This window comes from Carassius gibelio, chromosome A4, assembly GCF_023724105.1.
Source record: "Carassius gibelio isolate Cgi1373 ecotype wild population from Czech Republic chromosome A4, carGib1.2-hapl.c, whole genome shotgun sequence".
NCBI classification, from domain to species: Eukaryota; Metazoa; Chordata; class Actinopteri; order Cypriniformes; family Cyprinidae; genus Carassius; species Carassius gibelio.
The window spans coordinates 18,921,159-18,939,926 of NC_068374.1; the positions used below are offsets into that span (position 1 = coordinate 18,921,159).

At 35.6% G+C, this 18,768-nt stretch overlaps 1 protein-coding gene across 1 annotated transcript in view; it reads right to left on the reverse strand.

The window, feature by feature from the left end:
- The window catches only part of LOC127972491 (alpha-N-acetylneuraminide alpha-2,8-sialyltransferase), a 40,530-nt gene that overhangs the window by 11,732 nt on the left and 10,030 nt on the right, over nt 1-18,768 (reverse strand). The gene's annotated exons all lie outside the window — the stretch shown is intronic.

An 18,768-nucleotide genomic window follows, 5' to 3' on the forward strand; every position in this document is an offset into this window, starting at 1 on the left:
TTGCTTTTGGAAAAAATAATAGGCTAATATAAAAGTTATATTTGCTATAATCTCCCATATGGATAGACCTAGAGTGTTATTATCATTAAAGCTAAAATGATTAGCCCACAATTTAATTAATTAAAATAATATATGTTAACTTAAAATATATTATTATATAAAACATATTAAGATATTTGCTTTTCTATATTATAGAAAATATAGTATATATTATATGATATATTTACATTACATTTACATTTATTCATTTTGCAGACGCTTTTATCCAAAGCGACTGACAGATGAGGACAGTGGAAGCAATCAAAAACAAAAAGAGCAATAAGTGCTATAACAAGTCTCAGTTAGGTTAACACAGTATACATGTTGCATGGGATTAAATAATATAATTAATAAAAAGAAAACCGATCTAATAAAAAAAAAAAGAATAGAGCAACCTAATGTTAATGATCTTTACACACACACGCGCGCACACACATACACATACAATTGCATAATAAATGAAAAGAAAATAGAATATAAAAAGATTAGAAAGGTAGTTAGATTTTTTTTTTAATAATAGAATTAGAATATTGAGTGTTAAAGTTAGAGGGTCAAATAAATATGGAAGAGATCGGTTTTAAGCCGATTCTTGTAGATGGCTAAAGATGGCATATTATTATTATTATTATTATTATTATTATTATTATTATTCTATTATTATTATTATCTATATTATATTATTCTATATATTCAATATTTAACTATACTTTTACATTTGTTAAAGCTCTAACTAAAATTTTAATTACAGCCTGCTAAAAGTAAAACTGAAATAAAATTAATGAAAGTATAAAATATATATTTAAAAAATAAAATTAAAAAAGGACAAAACTCTTTAAATTATTACCATGTTAATTAAACTTAAAACTTAAATATAAAAGCCAATTCAAAATATTTTTATGTTATTATTATTATTAATAATAATAATAATAATAATAATAATAATAATAATGAAATGCTATTAATAAATATATTAACGAATTATTATTATTATTGTTATTATTCTTTCAGCAGAAAAGCTTTTGGATCAAGGAGACATCCTTGTCCCCCATTTCAAATTAAATCCGGATTTGATTTTTCATATGTATGATAGATAAAAAAGATTAGTATTTAACTGTAAAGTATTTAATTGAAAAACAATAGACTAACGGTTGACCAATGAACAGCGTTAGAATTTTGCATAACTAATGAGCTGTCACTCTGGATTCATCCGGTCCGGCGGTTATTTCTTGAGGTGAGTCTGCTAGATTTGCTAGGCAATTATGCAATCAAACATTGTAAAAAAGAAAATAAAAGTATCGATTGTTTATAAAATGACTGCAATAAAATGATTGCACTTAATAAACCTAGTGAAGCCGGTTTACAGTGATTTTTGTTTATCAGTTAAAGGCGTCTTCAGGCAGGACGTGAAGCCACGTCTAAAATCCCCGTAACAGTTAACGTTAGTTGTTATAAATATCACTTTACATAGCCTATAGCCATACCATCAAATATGTATATGCATATCAAGGTTTCATTAAATAAACAGATAAAATAAAAAAAATATTTATTGGTAACAATTGGTAACAAAAACGCAAAGCAATATATAGTTAGTTAAGCAGTGTTTAGAACGGTTGCCAAGCAACACACAGGCTCAATGGCACTGTAAGCCAGTAATGTATAATGCGCTCTCAGAAGTATGTTTGTTGTGGATTTGAGGCTGTCCTCTTTTTAAATATAATAATTTTGAGTGTATTACTGTTATGTATGAGAATATTAACGAATTAAATTTAGCATTGCAATAAAGCAGGGCTAGCGGTGAATTAGAGACCATTACATTGACATAGTTTTTATAGTATTTATTTGACATATATTTAGTATAAACCAGGTCGTTGCTGCTGTAACTATATACTTTGACTGATATGACACAATTCTCAGTATTGATATTTAGAGTTCTCATTCATGGCTGCTTTCACTGAGTTGAGTGAGTTGGTAAACCCCCCCCCCCCCCCCCCCTAATTTGTTGCTCATAGAAAGTAAGTTTATTGACTCTAAGTGATTGCTTAATTTCTCCCTTTTTTTACTTGCCTGTAAATCTTTTGTATCTGCTCTTATGTCAGATCATTGCGCTTTCTGCTGCGGTAAGTAATCTTTTGAGCAAATTATATCAGCATTTAAAAAATATATTTTTTATTTTGCTAAGCTTTAACGTATGCATACTATGTGAAGGTGGTAGATCAGTTATTTAATATGTTTTCTTACTAGATTGTTGACCTTTTCCACTGCCTCCTCCTCCCCACTGCCAAGTGTGGCCATCAGCACCTTCATTTGAGGTAATTCATGTTTTCATATTCACCACATTATCAGTCAGATACAAACCTGCAATAGCTGAATATGTTTAGTTCCTTTCCTTGGATGTAAGCATTATAATGTGGATATTCTGATAATAGTTAGAATTTTTATTGATTTATTTATTCAAAGGTGCCATTGATGCTTTGGCTCTCTATGTAAGTAACCCTTTAAAATCACTTCATCATGTTAATCCATTAGTAATTTCTTTATAATATTTGTAATCTCTCTACTTAGCATCAAGGTTTCATTAGTATATTTACTGACACAAAAAATGTATCACTTAATTAAACTATAATTTTTTGAGCTGTCAATAATGCTCTAGTCTATTGTATTTAAAAAAAAAAAAATGTGTTTCTTCCTAGTAGTCTGGATGTCCCTCTTGTTTACTTGTAATGCAATACAAATGGTTTTGTTTTTCTGTAATTATGCTATGTCTGTAATCTTTACTAGTCAGGTCATTGCATCCTGTGATGTAAGTAATCTTTAGAACCATTTGGTACATTGACTCCTAATAGCAAATTATGTCAGGATATTTTTACAACATTTAATACTTCTTTCTTTTGCTCTGCTTTTAACATCTAAATAATATTTGTGCGTGGTAGATCACAATGACTTATTTTGTTTACTTAATAGATTGTTGTAGTCTTGCACTGTCTCCTTGCCAAGTGTTGCCATCAGCACCATTTAAAGGTAATTACTGTAATGTTTGCATATTCACATTAGCAGTCAGATACAAATCTGCAATAGCTGTCTTTCATGGCTTATTCTTTCTTTAGATTTGAGCATTATAATGAGGAGATGCTTGAGTCTCACTACATTACAATATATTTATTTTTTTATTTTTTATTCAAAGGAGATATTGATGCTTTGGCTCTCTATGTAAGTAAACTTTTAAAAATCATTAATCGTTTCTTTATGATGTTAGTAATGAGCTAAAAACAATGGTTTATTTCTGTAGTTTATGTGCTATTGCTAAAAAACAGAACAGCACATGTTGTGGTCATTACATTAAATAATGATTTAAATTATATTGATTGCTCAGGAAGTTTTCCATTCTTTCAACCCTCAGTTGTGTAAGTAATAATCTTAAGCCCCGTTCACACCAAGAATGATAACTATAAAGATAACGATATTATCTTTCGTTATCTTTATACACATCGTCTGTTTATTCTGAGTGCACGTGCGTCTTTAAATCCTCGAGCCGGTTATAGCAGGATGGATTCTGATTGGATGTCAATATTTATATCGTTCATCAGCTGGAAAAAAAATCATTCTGAAAGTGATTCCTATGATACCGTTTCTCTATGCCTTTATCGTTATAGTTGTAGTATGGACTCTGTTATTCTTTAATATTGAGAACGATTTTATAGTTATCGTGCTTGGTGTGAATGGGCCTTTAAACATTATTTTGAGTACAAGTGATATTAATAGGGCATTCTTTAATTATGCTATTGTTGTTATTTATTACTATCAAATATTTAATATAAATGAGATAAACAATTAATCCCTATTTAGGGCAGTTTATTTAGTTATTTATGTATTATGCTTACTGATTTGCATTTAATAATGTAACTGTCTTTATTTCTTTCTGTGTGTGTCTGTCCCTATCTTTCCTGTCCATATCTTTATATGCTTTACTAAACCCTTTATCTTGCTTATTTCATTTACATTAATTTTATCCTTTCATTTCCAAACTGATAACTGGCCTGCCACATCAAATGCTGCTGCACTGCTTGCTGCTTTGCTTGCTCGCACTATAAACTGCAAGATGCAAATTCAGAACTGCTTCTAACCCTTACGCAACTACGCCTAGCTTGCTTAGCATCTTTGAAAAAAAAGGCCAGAACCCTCAATTTTTGATCTACGACCATCTATGATTCTGGAAAACTTGATACACTGTTAATACTTGATACACTATTTATACTTGATACCACAAAGATTTACACCCAATCTTACAACCTGAAAAAAATCAATCTCAAACCACAGAAAAAAAAAAAAAAAAACTGATAAGAAAACTGAGCTGCATCTTCAGAAGGAGTAAGTAAATGGACCTCTTCACTGTTTTCACTGTTTGTATATTCGTCAAGGACCACTGATTTGACGACTACATCAGCTTTGACACAACGATAAGATTTGTTACATTTTATATATCAGTAAATATATTCAATAATCAGTAATTAAAAACAATATTCTTACATTTACTACATTTACTTCCCAGTGATTAAAAGTCAATATGCCAAGAAAAGGAAAGAGGAGTGAATCACAGAAACAGCGCAGAAAGCTACAGTCTTCATTGGGCACCAGTAACAGTACCAACTCTGTATCAGGTATGAGTGATGAAAACCCGTATGTGCTGTCTGTTAAAGCGTCTCACTGTCAGACCGATGTGAGGTACAGTGTGTATTCCAGAGGGCGTCAGTGTACTTGTAATTCCTTAATATTCCTAGCAGTCCATAGTGAAAGAAATGAGCTACAGAGTTTCGATTTAGATAGCATTTTACAGAAAGGTGATGCAGTCTACACTAGTGTCAAACGAGCTCTGCAGAGCAAAGGACAATTTGTGGGTAATTTTCTAAATTTTGATGAGCTACCACAGACAATTCAGACAAACTCTCGCTGCTACAACATCCTGAAACATCCCCAGAGGTTTGGATTTCTGAGAGATACACCTGCACTAGGCAACTATGAAAATCTTGAGAATACTTTGCAGTGTCTCAGAGCTGATGTGAGTGATGCTTTGCTGTTGTGTGGATGCTCTTGCATCGCTGTATTCAGAGATCGATCAGGGAGGTTTGGTTATTTTGATTCTCACTGCAGATCAATATATGGAATGCCTGTTGAAGAAGGCACAGGCACAGCGGTATTCCTGACGTTTTATCAATTATCGGATCTTGTGGACAGACTTTTACTATTGTTTCAAGGGTGTTTCGATATGAGAGACCAGGAAGAGTTTGAGCTGCTGCCTGTATCATTCATTAGCATGATGACTGAAAGCTGTGTACGTACTGAAGTCTCATTTGAGAACAGAGCTATGTCAAATGATGAACAATGCTCATCTGCTGATGCCCCACAACAGTATTTAGAAGTCAAAGATCCAGCACAACAACTATCTGACACTGCTGTTAACAGAGCCACAGCAATTGATGAACAAGCCCACTTGACTGAAGTCTCCCTGAACTGCTGTGACCTTGAACTTAATGTGCAACCATCTGTATCGTTTGAGAAGAAAGATCTGTCAAACGATGAACAATGCTCATCTGCTGATGCCCCACAACAGTATTTAGAAGTCAAAGATCCAGTACAACAACTATCTGACACTGCTAACACAGTCACATCAACTGATGAACAAGCCCACTTGATTTATCAAGATAAAATGGAAGTTCAAACTACTGTTGTTCAAAATCAAGACAAATATAAAAATGTACCATTGAGTGAACTTTCTCATAACATACTGTCACAGGATCAATTGCCATTTTCAGCTCCAAATCACCAGAATTCACATTTCACAGTCAAGCAGACAGAAAAGCTGAACAAGTCTCAAAAGCGAAAGTCTTACTATAAAAAATGGTACAAAGAAATGGTTCAGAGGCAAGGTGATTATGACAAAAAACAGGCTGTACGTGAAGTCTATGATTATAAAACAAGTAGTGAATACAGACAAAGACATAACCAAGCCATGATGAACAACTATTGGAATAAAATTACTTATAGAGAAAAACACAAAGAAGCAATGAAAAACAACTATAAAAATAATGAAAAATACAGAGGGAATAAAAAGAGTAAAATAACATTGAATTACAAGAATGATGAAAAATACAGGGAGAGACAAAAGAATTATATCATTCAGAATTACAGAAATCGGGAACAGTTCAGGGAGAGACAAAAGAATTATATCATTCAGAATTACAAGAACAATCCTAAATATGAGAAAAAGCATAAGCAACATCTTGTTGACAGATATTTAAAAGATCCCATTTTTAGGCAAAGGCAAAAGGACCATTACACAAACCGATGCAAAAATGATCCTAATTTCTATAAAAAAAGGAAGGAAATTTTTAAACAGCATTATCACTGTGATGCTCATTTTAGGGTTCGTCAGAAAGAATATAATTTATTCAAATCTAAATGCAAAACATCTGCGCTTAAGGTACTTCAAAAAGTACATTGTGCACAAGAGATACAGTACAAATACAAAAAAATGTATTTGATGCGCTGGCAAAGAGAAACATTACAAGATAAACAGCATGACATAGTACAAGATCCAGGCATGTTAAGAGCCTTAAATGTTTTCAGAGATGTTATAAAACAGGGGCCAACTTATGTCTGCACATGCTGTGCCAGAGCACTCTTCTCCAATCAAGTGCGTAATTGTGAATTGCATAAATATAAACAAAATCCTACAGTTGCTGCACTTTGCTTGACTGGAAACTATGTTCACATCTGCTCTGACTGCCCTGATCGATGTGCCTTGGAGAACATGAAAACAGAATGGATCTGTCACAGCTGCCATACGACGCTTTTGAGAGGTCTAATGCCAGATATTGCTGTAGCTAATATGCTTCAGTTCACTCCCATTCCTTCAGAACTGTGTGATTTGAATATTCTAGAAAGACATGTCATTGCAAAGTACATTCCCTTTGCGAAAATTTTAACACTTCCTAAAGGCCAACAGAGAGCTATAAAAGGAGCTGTAATTTCTGTTGCATCTGAAGTGGAAACAACAGTAAATTGTTTACCAAGGCCCAGAAGTGAATCACAGCTTCTTACAGTGAAACTGAAAAGACGTCTGTGCTACCAAGGTCACTATCAGTTTCAGACTTTGAACATGCGTAAGGTATTGTCTGCTTTAAGAAAACTAAAGGAAATGCATTCAGAATATAAAGATATCATCATTAATGCAGCACTCTCAGAAGAAGAAATGTTCAATGAGCATGAACAGTCCGCAAATGACGTCAGTGTTCCTGATGAGGAAATGGATGTTGAGAGCAGCAGTCAAAATGAGAATACTGAAGAACAGAGCAATGAGAATCAACACAATGATTTAAGTGATGACCCTGAGAATACTGCAGAAGAGCAATCAAGAGGCCTTGCTTTGGATACATGTCTTCAGCCCCCAGATCTTGGTCAGCAGCTGTTGTCTTATGATGACGGAATATTTTGCATTGCCCCAGCATCGAAAAATAGTCCTGTTAGCATTTTCAAAGTTAAAAAACTTGAATCAATGTCTTTCCCGGTTCAATTCCCTGATGGGAAAAATACCTTTGATGAGCCTGACAGAGCAAAACATGTTTCCCCCAGCAGATACTTTAACACAAGGCTATTTTCTATTGACAATCGCTGTGCAAGAGACACAAACTACATCTTCTTCGCTCAGTTTGTCACTGAAATGCATATGGCCACATCTAGTATGTCTATCCAGCTGAGAAAAGCAAAACCCATGACCCGTGATGGACGCAGAATAAACTGTTCACTGCTGCAGGACAAACAGGAGTTAGAAAAGCTTGTGAATAATAAGGAGGCAACACGTTTCATGCAACCATTAAGAGGGACTCCAGCATACTGGGAGAAAACTATGCGTGACTTATTTGCTATGTTGAGACAACTGGGCACTCCCACATTTTTCTGTACATTTAGTGCTGCTGAGATGAGATGGCCTGAAGTGATTACTGCTATTAAAGCACAACAAGGTGAAACTGTGAACTTTGATGAATTAGACTGGTCTGAAAAATGTGAAATCCTGAGAAGCAACCCAGTCACAGCCATGCGCATGTTTGAAAAACGTGTTGAAGCCTTAATGAGGGATCTAATCATGTCACCCGCTCGGCCTATCGGTGAGGTAATTGACTTTTTTTACAGAGTAGAATTTCAGTTACGTGGGTCTCCGCACATTCACTGCTTATTTTGGGTGAAAGATGCCCCAGAATTCGAAAATGATGAAGATCAGGATGTTTGTGATTTCATTGATAAATATATATCATGCAAATTACCAGATCCAAACAAAGACCCAGAACTGCACAGAATTGTAAGTGAAGTACAGATGCACAGCCGTAATCACTCCAAATCCTGTAAAAAGAACAAGAAGCACTGCAGATTTGGATTTCCTAAACCACCCATTAACAGAACCACAATAACCCGCCCCAGACCTCCTCCTGCAGAAAATTCTGATGATGAGAATGGATCAGAGGAAAGAGATTATGCCACCGTTGCAAAAGAACAGCTACAGAAGGTGTGGGATCTACTGAATGACTCAAGTCAGAGTTTTGAAACCATTACACAGCTACTGAATCAAGCAAACTTGACTTATGAAGAGTATGAGAAACATATTGAGGCTCTGTCTACATCAAGTTTAATAGTTATGGAGAGACGACCACAGGACTGCTGGGTTAATGGGTACAATCCAATGTTATTAAGAGCTTGGAATGCAAACATGGACATACAGTTCATTCTGAACCCCTACAGCTGTATCATGTACATGCTCTCGTACATTTCAAAATCTGAACATGAGATGAGTGACTACCTGAAGAGAGTGGTAAAAGACTCAAGCCATGATAACCTGTCTGACCGGGAGTGCATGAAACAGGTCATGAATGCCTATTCAAAGAACAGAGAAGTCAGTGCTCAAGAGGCAGTCGCTCGCACATGCAGTCTGAAATTGAAATCATCATCACGTTCTGTCATTTTCATACCCACTGATGACAATGCTGTAAAGATGAGTTTACCAATGAGGTACTTACAGACCATGGATGATGACATGGAGAATGTGTGGATGACAGGATTGCCAGACAAGTACAAGGCAAGACCTAATAGGCCTGAATTTGAGAACATGTGCATGGCAGAATTTGCAAGTGAATACCGCATTGTTTATGGAGGACAGACAAAAGGTAAAAATGTTTTGCCACTTCAAAAAAATATGGGACGCATACAGAAAAGAACAAGGGGAAAGCCTGCTGTTATTAGATTTGCTCGTTTTTCACAAGAAAAACATCCAGAAAAATTCTATGGAACCCTTCTAAAACTTTACCTACCATATCGCAGAGATGAACAGCTGAAGTCCACAAGATTCACCACATATGAATCATTTTATGCATTTGCTTCGGTAAAACTACCAGGCACTGATGAACTACAGCGTGTGTTCGACATTGTGAATGAAAACCGTAAGAAATATGAAAAACATAATGAGGCTATAGAAAAAGCAATTGAGGATTTTGAACAGAATGGGCCAATTGAAGATGCATGGACTACACTGGCACCTGCTAATGAACTGATTAGATTGGAGAGCATTATGGAACGTGAACCCACTGATCCTAATGAAGTGAATGAGCAAGAAGACATTCCTGAATACACAGCATCTACCTCTGTCAGTAACACAGCTATGCCACTCATGGAATCTGCCCAGCTAAATCATGCACAGATTCGCGGAATGTATCAGAGCCTGAATCAAACACAAGCTTCCATATTTTATGCTGTGCGAGACTGGTGCAAAAGATGTGTTTCTGGTGAAAGCCCACAACCATTTCTGTATTTTTTGAATGGAGGAGCCGGAGTTGGTAAATCACACGTTATTAAATCTATTTATGCAGAAGCATCCAAAATCCTGCGTAGGCTTCCATGCATGCGAGAGCATACTGACATTTCACAGCCTACTGTTCTTTTAACCGCCTTCACAGGCACTGCAGCCTTTAATATCTCCGGTAAAACACTGCACTGTCTTTTGAAACTCCCAAGAAGCTTGAAGCCTCCTTACCAAGGCCTGGGAAACAGCTTGGATGAAATGAGGGCAGACCTTTCTAATGCACACATTTTAATTATTGATGAAATCTCAATGGTGTCAAAACAGTTGTTTGCATATGTGAACTGGAGACTGCAACAGATTAAAGGAAACCAGAAACCTTTTGGTGGATTGTCCATACTCGCTGTTGGTGATTTTTTCCAGCTGCCACCACTTGGAAGAGCAAAACCACTCTGTGTGTATGAGGACCATGTGTTGGACTTCTGGAAAGATCATTTTCAAATGATAACACTGACACAGATAATGAGGCAGAGAGATGATCTTGCATATGCTGAGCTGCTCAATCGTCTGAGGGTGAAACAGAAGCACGAAAAACTGACTGATGCAGACAAGTGCATGTTAGAAGCAGTCATAAGATCATCCCCTGAAGAGTGTCCTATTGATGCATTACACATCTATGCAACTAATAAAGAGGTAGACAGTCATAATTCTGAAGCCATATCCTCACGCTTTTCAGATATCATTAACCTCGATGCGCATGACTACAAAAAAGATCCACGAACAGGTGAGATGAAAAGGCAATCTGTTCCATTAAAAGGAGACAAACGTGATCTAATTGATACACTACAGATTGCTATTGGTGCACGTGTGATGCTTACTAGAAATATTGATGTAGAAGATGGTCTGGTTAATGGAACTTTTGGCAATGTGGCAAAAATAACAGCTCAAACTCGAGGTGGTGTTCCTGTTGTTCAATCAATTGGTCTTCATCTAGATAATCTGACTGCTGGACAGAAACATCGCAACATAGCACCTGCTGGAAATGACAATATTGTCTATATTGAGAGGTCAGAGGAACCACTAAAAAAAAAAGGAACAGTTCGAAGGCAATTCCCCATGAAACTTGCATTTGCTTGCACAATCCATAAAGTCCAAGGAATGACAACAGATTGTGCTGTTGTATCTCTGAAGCGCATATTTGAATCAGGCATGGCATATGTTGCACTCAGCAGAACAACAACACTCAGCGGACTGCACATTACTGACTTTGATGAAAAGAAAATTTTCTGTGCTCCAGAAATACATGCCTCCTTGGAGAACATGTCAAAAGCAGATTTTCAGAATATTCAACCCATCCTTCACATTGTACAAGATTCAAAAATAAATTCTGCTCTTAAAATCATTCATCATAACACAGAGGGACTGGAGTGCCATTTAGATGATTTGAAATGCCATCATGAACTTTTACTGGCTGATGTTTTGTGTCTCACCGAATCACACCTGTCAGGCTCAGCCGTTCCTGCATACCTCCAGCTGGATGGATACACCATGTACAAACGCAACAGACATGCATCCTACACAAACTACGCCCATTTGGCAAATAAGAAAGGTGGTGGAGTGGCAATTTATGTGAAGAACAACTTTCAAGTTTCTCCTCTGATGTACATACAGAATGTCACTGACCTGGAATATTTGGTTTTGAAGATAAAAGCCCCCAAACAAGCACTTCTTGCAGTGATCTACAGACCACCCAGTTATAATTTAGCAGAATTTTTGGCAAACCTGAATGCCCTCTTGACATCTCTGGAGATCATGGATTATAGGCCCATTATAGTGTGTGGAGACTTTAATGAAGATCAGCTGTCTCATCACAACAAACCTATTCTCAATCTGTTTGAAGATAAAGGATACAATCAGCTAATCAGCACCGGTACAACAGAAAACAACACTCTTTTGGATCCTGTTTTCGTAAGTGGTTCACACTCAAACGTAAGAGCAGGAGTTCTACAGACATATTACAGCTATCATGATCCTGTGTATTGTGTTTTAGAATAAATACATCACATATAAAAGCCTGCATAGATCTCTCACACTTTTGTAACTTTATTTAATGATTTCGAGAAATACAAATAGAATACAATCAAATTCAGTGTATATTACTAAACATCGCATTCTGTGTTTATTTCATGTGTGCATGTGTGTGTGAATGTGTTAAATAGGGAAGGTGTGTTTGTGTGTGTGAGAGAGAGAGAGCGAGAGAGAGAGAGTATGAGTGTGTTAGATAAAGAATGAATGGAGAGTGAATGTCCTTTCCAAGGATCGCCACCTTGACGTGGTGGAAAGGCTTGTGTGTTCCAGTGATCCCAAGCGTAAGTCATTCTGGAGCTTTTCTCTCCAGTTTGTCATGCTTAAGGGTGAGGTTCCAGACTAAGTGCGATCCAGATGGGCATAAACTAAATAAAATTATATTTTCAGCATAATTACTTGAGTTTGTCTTTCTTCTGCATACATAAACTTAGAAGAAAATTTAAAATGTTTAGTCTATTCATAACATGAATCTCAATGGTGTCAAAACAGTTGTATTGTAATAATTTGAAATGAGAGATGATGCATACATCTGTGAAGGTAAAAATATGCCTTTATAAAGGTAAATAAAATTATGCAGATTTTAGAAGTTCACTAATAACATAATATATCACAGCAATGATATTTTGTTTTATTTTTAATTTAAACACATTAAATATGACATATAGATAAATATATAGATAGATAGATAGATAGATAGATAGATAGATAGATAGATTAGAAACAGATTATAGATAGATAGATAGATAGATAGCTAGATAGATTAGAAACAGACAGATTATAGGTAGATAGAGACTAAGTGCGATCCAGATGGGCATAAACTAAATAAAATTATATTTTCAACATAATTACTTGAGTTTGTCTTTCTTCTGCATACATACACTTAGAAGAAAATTTAAAATGTTTAGTCTATTCATAACATGAATCTCAATGGTGTCAAAACAGTTGTATTGTAATAATTTGAAATGAGAGATGATGCATACATCTGTGAAGGTAAAAATATGCCTTTATAAAGGTAAATAAAATTATGCAGATTTTAGAAGTTCACTAATAACATAATATATCACAGCAATGATATTTTGTTTTATTTTTAATTTAAACACATTAAATATGACATATAGATAAATATATAGATAGATAGATAGATAGATAGATAGATAGATTAGAAACAGATTATAGATAGATAGATAGATAGCTAGATAGATTAGAAACAGACAGATTATAGGTAGATAGATAAGAAACAGACAGATGATAGATAGATAGATAGATAGATAGATAGATTAGAAACAGACAGATTATAGATAGATAGATAGATAGATAGATAGTTTAGAAACAGACAGATTATAGATAGCTAGATAGATTAGAAACAGACAGATTATAGATAGATAGATAGATAGATAGATAGATAGATTAGAAACAGACAGATTATAGATAGATAGATAGATAGATAGATAGATAGATAGATAGTTTAGAAACAGACAGATTATAGGTAGATAGATTAGAAACAGAGAGATTATAGATAGATAGATAGATTAGAAACAGACAGATTATAGATAGATAGATAGATAGATAGATAGATAGATAGTTTAGAAACAGACAGATTATAGATAGATAGATAGATTAGAAACAGACAGATTATAGATAGATAGATAGATAGATAGATATGATATGATAGATGAGTTTGAATGAGTTTGAATGGGTTAGTAATAGTACATAGAATATGTACATAGTACATAGACTATGAGTTTAATGGGCTTCAGTGTGTTTAGATTTGAATTTTTGACAGTTGGAGTTTGACGGAATGTTCAGTTGAGCAGAGGCTTTTCAATGCAAGTCTATGGGAGTTTTTATGATCTTTAATCTTCAGTTTTATGAAAAGTATAAGTCCGATCAGTCTAAAAAGATATAGCAACTAACTTCAGATCAGTCTGAAGAGCTGGGCTGAGTTTGGAGTTTGTAGAGTTAAAGCTCTAGGAGGAGTAGCAGTTGAAAATTTAGTCTCAGAAGAATAATAATAACTAGATAAAAAAGTTCGTCAAGACAAACTTTAAGTTGGCTTGAGAAAGCCTGGCCAGTTTAAAGAGTTTAAAATTAAATTTTAAGTTAAGTTAAAAAGTTTGATAATTGCTATGCAGTTGCTAGGGTACCCGGAGTGGTTGCTAAGGTGTTGCTATGCGGTTGCTAGGGTACCCGGAGTGGTTGCTAAGGTGTTGCTATGCGGTTGCTAGGGTACCTGGGATGGTTGCTAGGGTGTTGCTATGCGGTTGCTAGGGTACCCTGAGTGGTTGCTAAGGTGTTGCTATGCGGTTGCTAGGGTATCTGGGATGGTTGCTAGGGTGTTGCTATGCGGTTGCTAGGGTACCCTGAGTGGTTGCTAAGGTGTTGCTATGCGGTTGCTAGGGTATCTGGGATGGTTGCTAGGGTGTTGCTATGCGGTTGCTAGGGTACCCTGAGTGGTTGCTAAGGTGTTGCTATGCGGTTGCTAGGGTATCTGGGATGGTTGCTAGGGTGTTGCTATGCGGTTGCTAGGGTACCCTGAGTGGTTGCTAAGGTGTTGCTATGCGGTTGCTAGGGTATCTGGGATGGTTGCTAGGGTGTTGCTATGCGGTTGCTAGGGTACCCTGAGTGGTTGCTAAGGTGTTGCTATGCGGTTGCTAGGGTTTCTGGGATGGTTGCTAGGGTGTTGCTATGCAGTTGCTAGGGTTCCCTGAGTGGTTGCTAAGGTGTTGCTATGCGGTTGCTAGGGTATCTGGGATGGTTGCTAGGGTGTTGCTATGCGGTTGCTAGGGTTTTGTAATGAGGTTGCTAGGATACCCTGGGTGGTTTCTAGGTTAGTTTGGATAGTTGCTAGAGTGTTGCTATGAAGATAGATAGATAGATAGATAGATAGATAGATAGATAGATAGATAGATAGATAGATAGATAGATAAGAAACAGTCAGATTATAGATAGAAAGATAGATAGATTAGAAACAGATAGATTATAGATAGATAGATAGATATTTAGAAACAGTCAGAAGATAGATAGATAGATAGATAGATAGATAGATAGATAGATAGATAGATAGATAGATAGATTAGAAACAGACAGATTATAGATAGATAGATAGATAGATAGATAGATAGATAGATAGATAGATAGATTAGAAACAGACAGATTATAGATAGATAGATAGTTTAGAAACAGACAGATTATAGATAGATAGATAGATTAGAAACAGACAGATTATAGATAGATAGATAGATAGATAGATAGATAGATAGATAGATAGATAAATATATATGATATGATAGATGAGTTTGAATGAGTTTGAATGGGTTAGTAATAGTACATAGAATATGTACACAGTACATAGACTATGAGTTTAATGGGCTTCAGTGTGTTTAGATTTGAATTTTTGACAGTTGGAGTTTGACGGAATGTTCAGTTGAGCAGAGGCTTTTCAATGCAAGTCTATGGGAGTTTTTATGATCTTTAATCTTCAGTTTTATGAAAAGTATAAGTCTGATCAGTCTAAAAAGATATAGCAACTAACTTCAGATCAGTCTGAAGATCTGGGCTGAGTTTGGAGTTTGTAGAGTTAAAGCTCTAGGAGGAGTAGCAGTTGAAAATTTAGTCTCAGAAGAATAATAATAACTAGATAAAAAAGTTCGTCAAGACAAACTTTAAGTTGGCTTGAGAAAGCCTGGCCAGTTTAAAGAGTTTAAAATTAAATTTTAAGTTAAGTTAAAAAGTTTGATAATTGCTATGCAGTTGCTAGGGTACCCGGAGTGGTTGCTAAGGTGTTGCTATGTGGTTGCTAGGGTACCCGGAGTGGTTACTAGGGTACCTGGGATGGTTGCTAGGGTGTTGCTATGCGGTTGCTAGGGTACCCGGAGTGGTTGCTAGCGTGTTGCTATGCGGTTACTAGGGTACCTGGGATGGTTGCTAGGGTGTTGCTATGCGGTTGCTAGGGTACCTGGATGGTTGCTAGGGTGTTGCTATGCGGTTGCTAAGGTACACTGAGTGGTTGCTAAGGTGTTGCTATGCGGTTGCTAGGGTATCTGGGATGGTTGCTAGGGTGTTGCTATGCGGTTGCTAGGGTACCCTGAGTGGTTGCTAAGGTGTTGCTATGGTATCTGGGATGGTTGCTAGGGTGTTGCTATGTGGTTGCTAGGGTACCCTGAGTGGTTGCTAAGGTGTTGCTATGCGGTTGCTAGGGTATCTGGGATGGTTGCTAGGGTGTTGCTATGCGGTTGCTAGGGTACCCTGAGTGGTTGCTAGGGTGTTGCTATGCGGTTGCTAGGGTACCTGGGATGGTTGCTAGGGTGTTGCTATGCGGTTGCTAGGGTACACTGAGTGGTTGCTAAGGTGTTGCTATGCGGTTGCTATGGTATCTGGGATGGTTGCTAGGGTGTTGCTATGTGGTTGCTAGGGTACCCTGAATGGTTGCTAAGGTGTTGCTATGTGGTTGCTAGGGTACCCAGGGTGGTTGCTAAGATTTTGGTATGAGGTTGCTAGGATACCCTGGGTGGTTTCTAGGTTGGTTTGGATAGTTGCTAGAGTGTTGCTATGAAGATAGATAGATAGATAGATAGATAGATAGATAGATAGATAGATAGATAGATAGATAGATAGATAGATGAGAATAGATAGATAGAATAGAGTCAGAAGATGGATAGATAGATAGATAGATAGATAGATAGATAGATAGATAGATAGATAGATAGATAGATAGATAGATGAGTTTTAATATAGATAGATAGATGAGTTTGAAGATAGATAGATAGATAGATAGATAGATAGATAGATAGATAGATAGATAGATTGATAGATAGATATATATAGTTTGAATATAGATAGATAGATAGATAGATAGATAGATAGATAGATAGATTAGAAACAGACAGATTATAGATAGATAGATAGATAGATAGATAGATATAGTTTGAATATAGATAGATAGATAGATAGATAGATAGATAGATGAGTTTGATTATAGATAGACAGATGAGTTTGTTTATAGATAGATAGATAGATAGATAGATAGATAGATAGATAGATAGAAACAGTCAGATAGATAGATAGATAGATAGATAGATAGATAGATAGAAACAGTTAGTAGATAGAAACAGTTAGTAGATAGATAGATAGATAGATAGATAGATAGATAGCGTGAGATTATAGATAGATAGATAGATAGATAGATAGATAGATAGATAGATAGATAGATAGATAGATAGATAGATGAGTTTGATTATAGATAGACAGATGAGTTTGTTTATAGAGAGATAGATAGATAGATAGATAGATAGATAGATAGATAGATAGATAGATAGATAGATAGATAGATAGATAGATAGATAGAAACAGTCAGATAGATAGATAGATAGAAACAGTTAGTAGATAGATAGATAGATAGATAGATAGATAGATAGATAGATGAGTTTAAATGAGTTTGAATGGGTTAGTAATAGTACATAGGTTAGTCTGATTGAGTCTAATGGGCTTCAGTGTGTTTAGATTTGAATTTTTGACAGTTGGAGTTTGACGGAATGTTCAGTTGAGCAGAGGCTTTTCAATGCAAGTCTATGGGAGTTTTTATGATTTTTAATCTTCAGTTTAATGAAAAGTATAAGTCCGATCAGTCTAAAAAGATATAGCAACTAACTTCAGATCAGTCTGAAGAGCTGGGCTGAGTTTGGAGTTTGTAGAGTTAAAGCTCTAGGAGGAGTAGCAGTTGAAAATTTTAGTCTCAGAAGAATAATAATAATATTAAGTTTAAATAGAATATCAGTAAGTTGGCTTTCTCAAGCCAACTTAATAAGTTTAAATAGAATATCAGTAAGTTGGCTCTCTCAAGCCAACTTAATAAGTTTAAATAGAATATCAGTAAGTTGGCTCTCTCAAGCCAACTTAATAAAGTGTTACTTTATTGAATTACCACTGTACTGCAGGAGAACAAATATATTAATAAAAAAATACAGTCAAAACAAAAATGTAACTTATCAGACGTTTGTCTCTTGACTAAAACACAGACCGGTTTCACACTGCATGCATTTTTTGGCCTGCATGATAATAAATGAGTGCATTCACCCCAGGAGCAGGAGCTATGGTTTCGGCACGAGTCTATTTTTGCTACGCTGCTCACGCATTAAAGTAACAGCGCACTTGTGTCTGTCAAAAAAAACAAAAACAAACGATGTGTTAAAAATGCACAGGATAAGCATGTCTAGTGGTTTATAGCAAGATTTGGAGTATGTCAGAAAAATGTAAAATATGTTTAAGATATTTACTCATTTAAACTTGTTTTTAATTAATCTGTTTGGGTGAAAGTATGGATCTATATCAAAGTATTACTGAAACGACTTTGATTTGAAATTTTGATTGTTTTCTTGGTTGTGTTTGTTGTTTAACATTTACATGCAAATCCCCATGTTAACCAACTTTTAAGACTTTACAACTTTCAAGTTTATAAATTAACCAATTAATAGTTGTCTCTGTAAAGAAATATATAGCTTTGGAGCCGCAGATGTGACGCTGTACATACACTTCACGTCTGAATACTCTGGCAAGTCTGCTGCTGCAGTGACGATGTAGTTATTCCGACGCGAAGCTCAAACAGGTGCTAGCGATGTCAAAAGTATCAGCGCAAAGTCAGTACTCAAACAATTGTGATAAAAAAGCTAACAATTACAACTGAACAATTTCAGTTTTGATTACATTCAGTAATACAAAAAGAATGGTATGCATCTTATGAGACCTACGGTAATCTCCAGGTTGAGCAGAAAGGTGCTAAATCATTGTTTCCATTGTTAACAGTATCC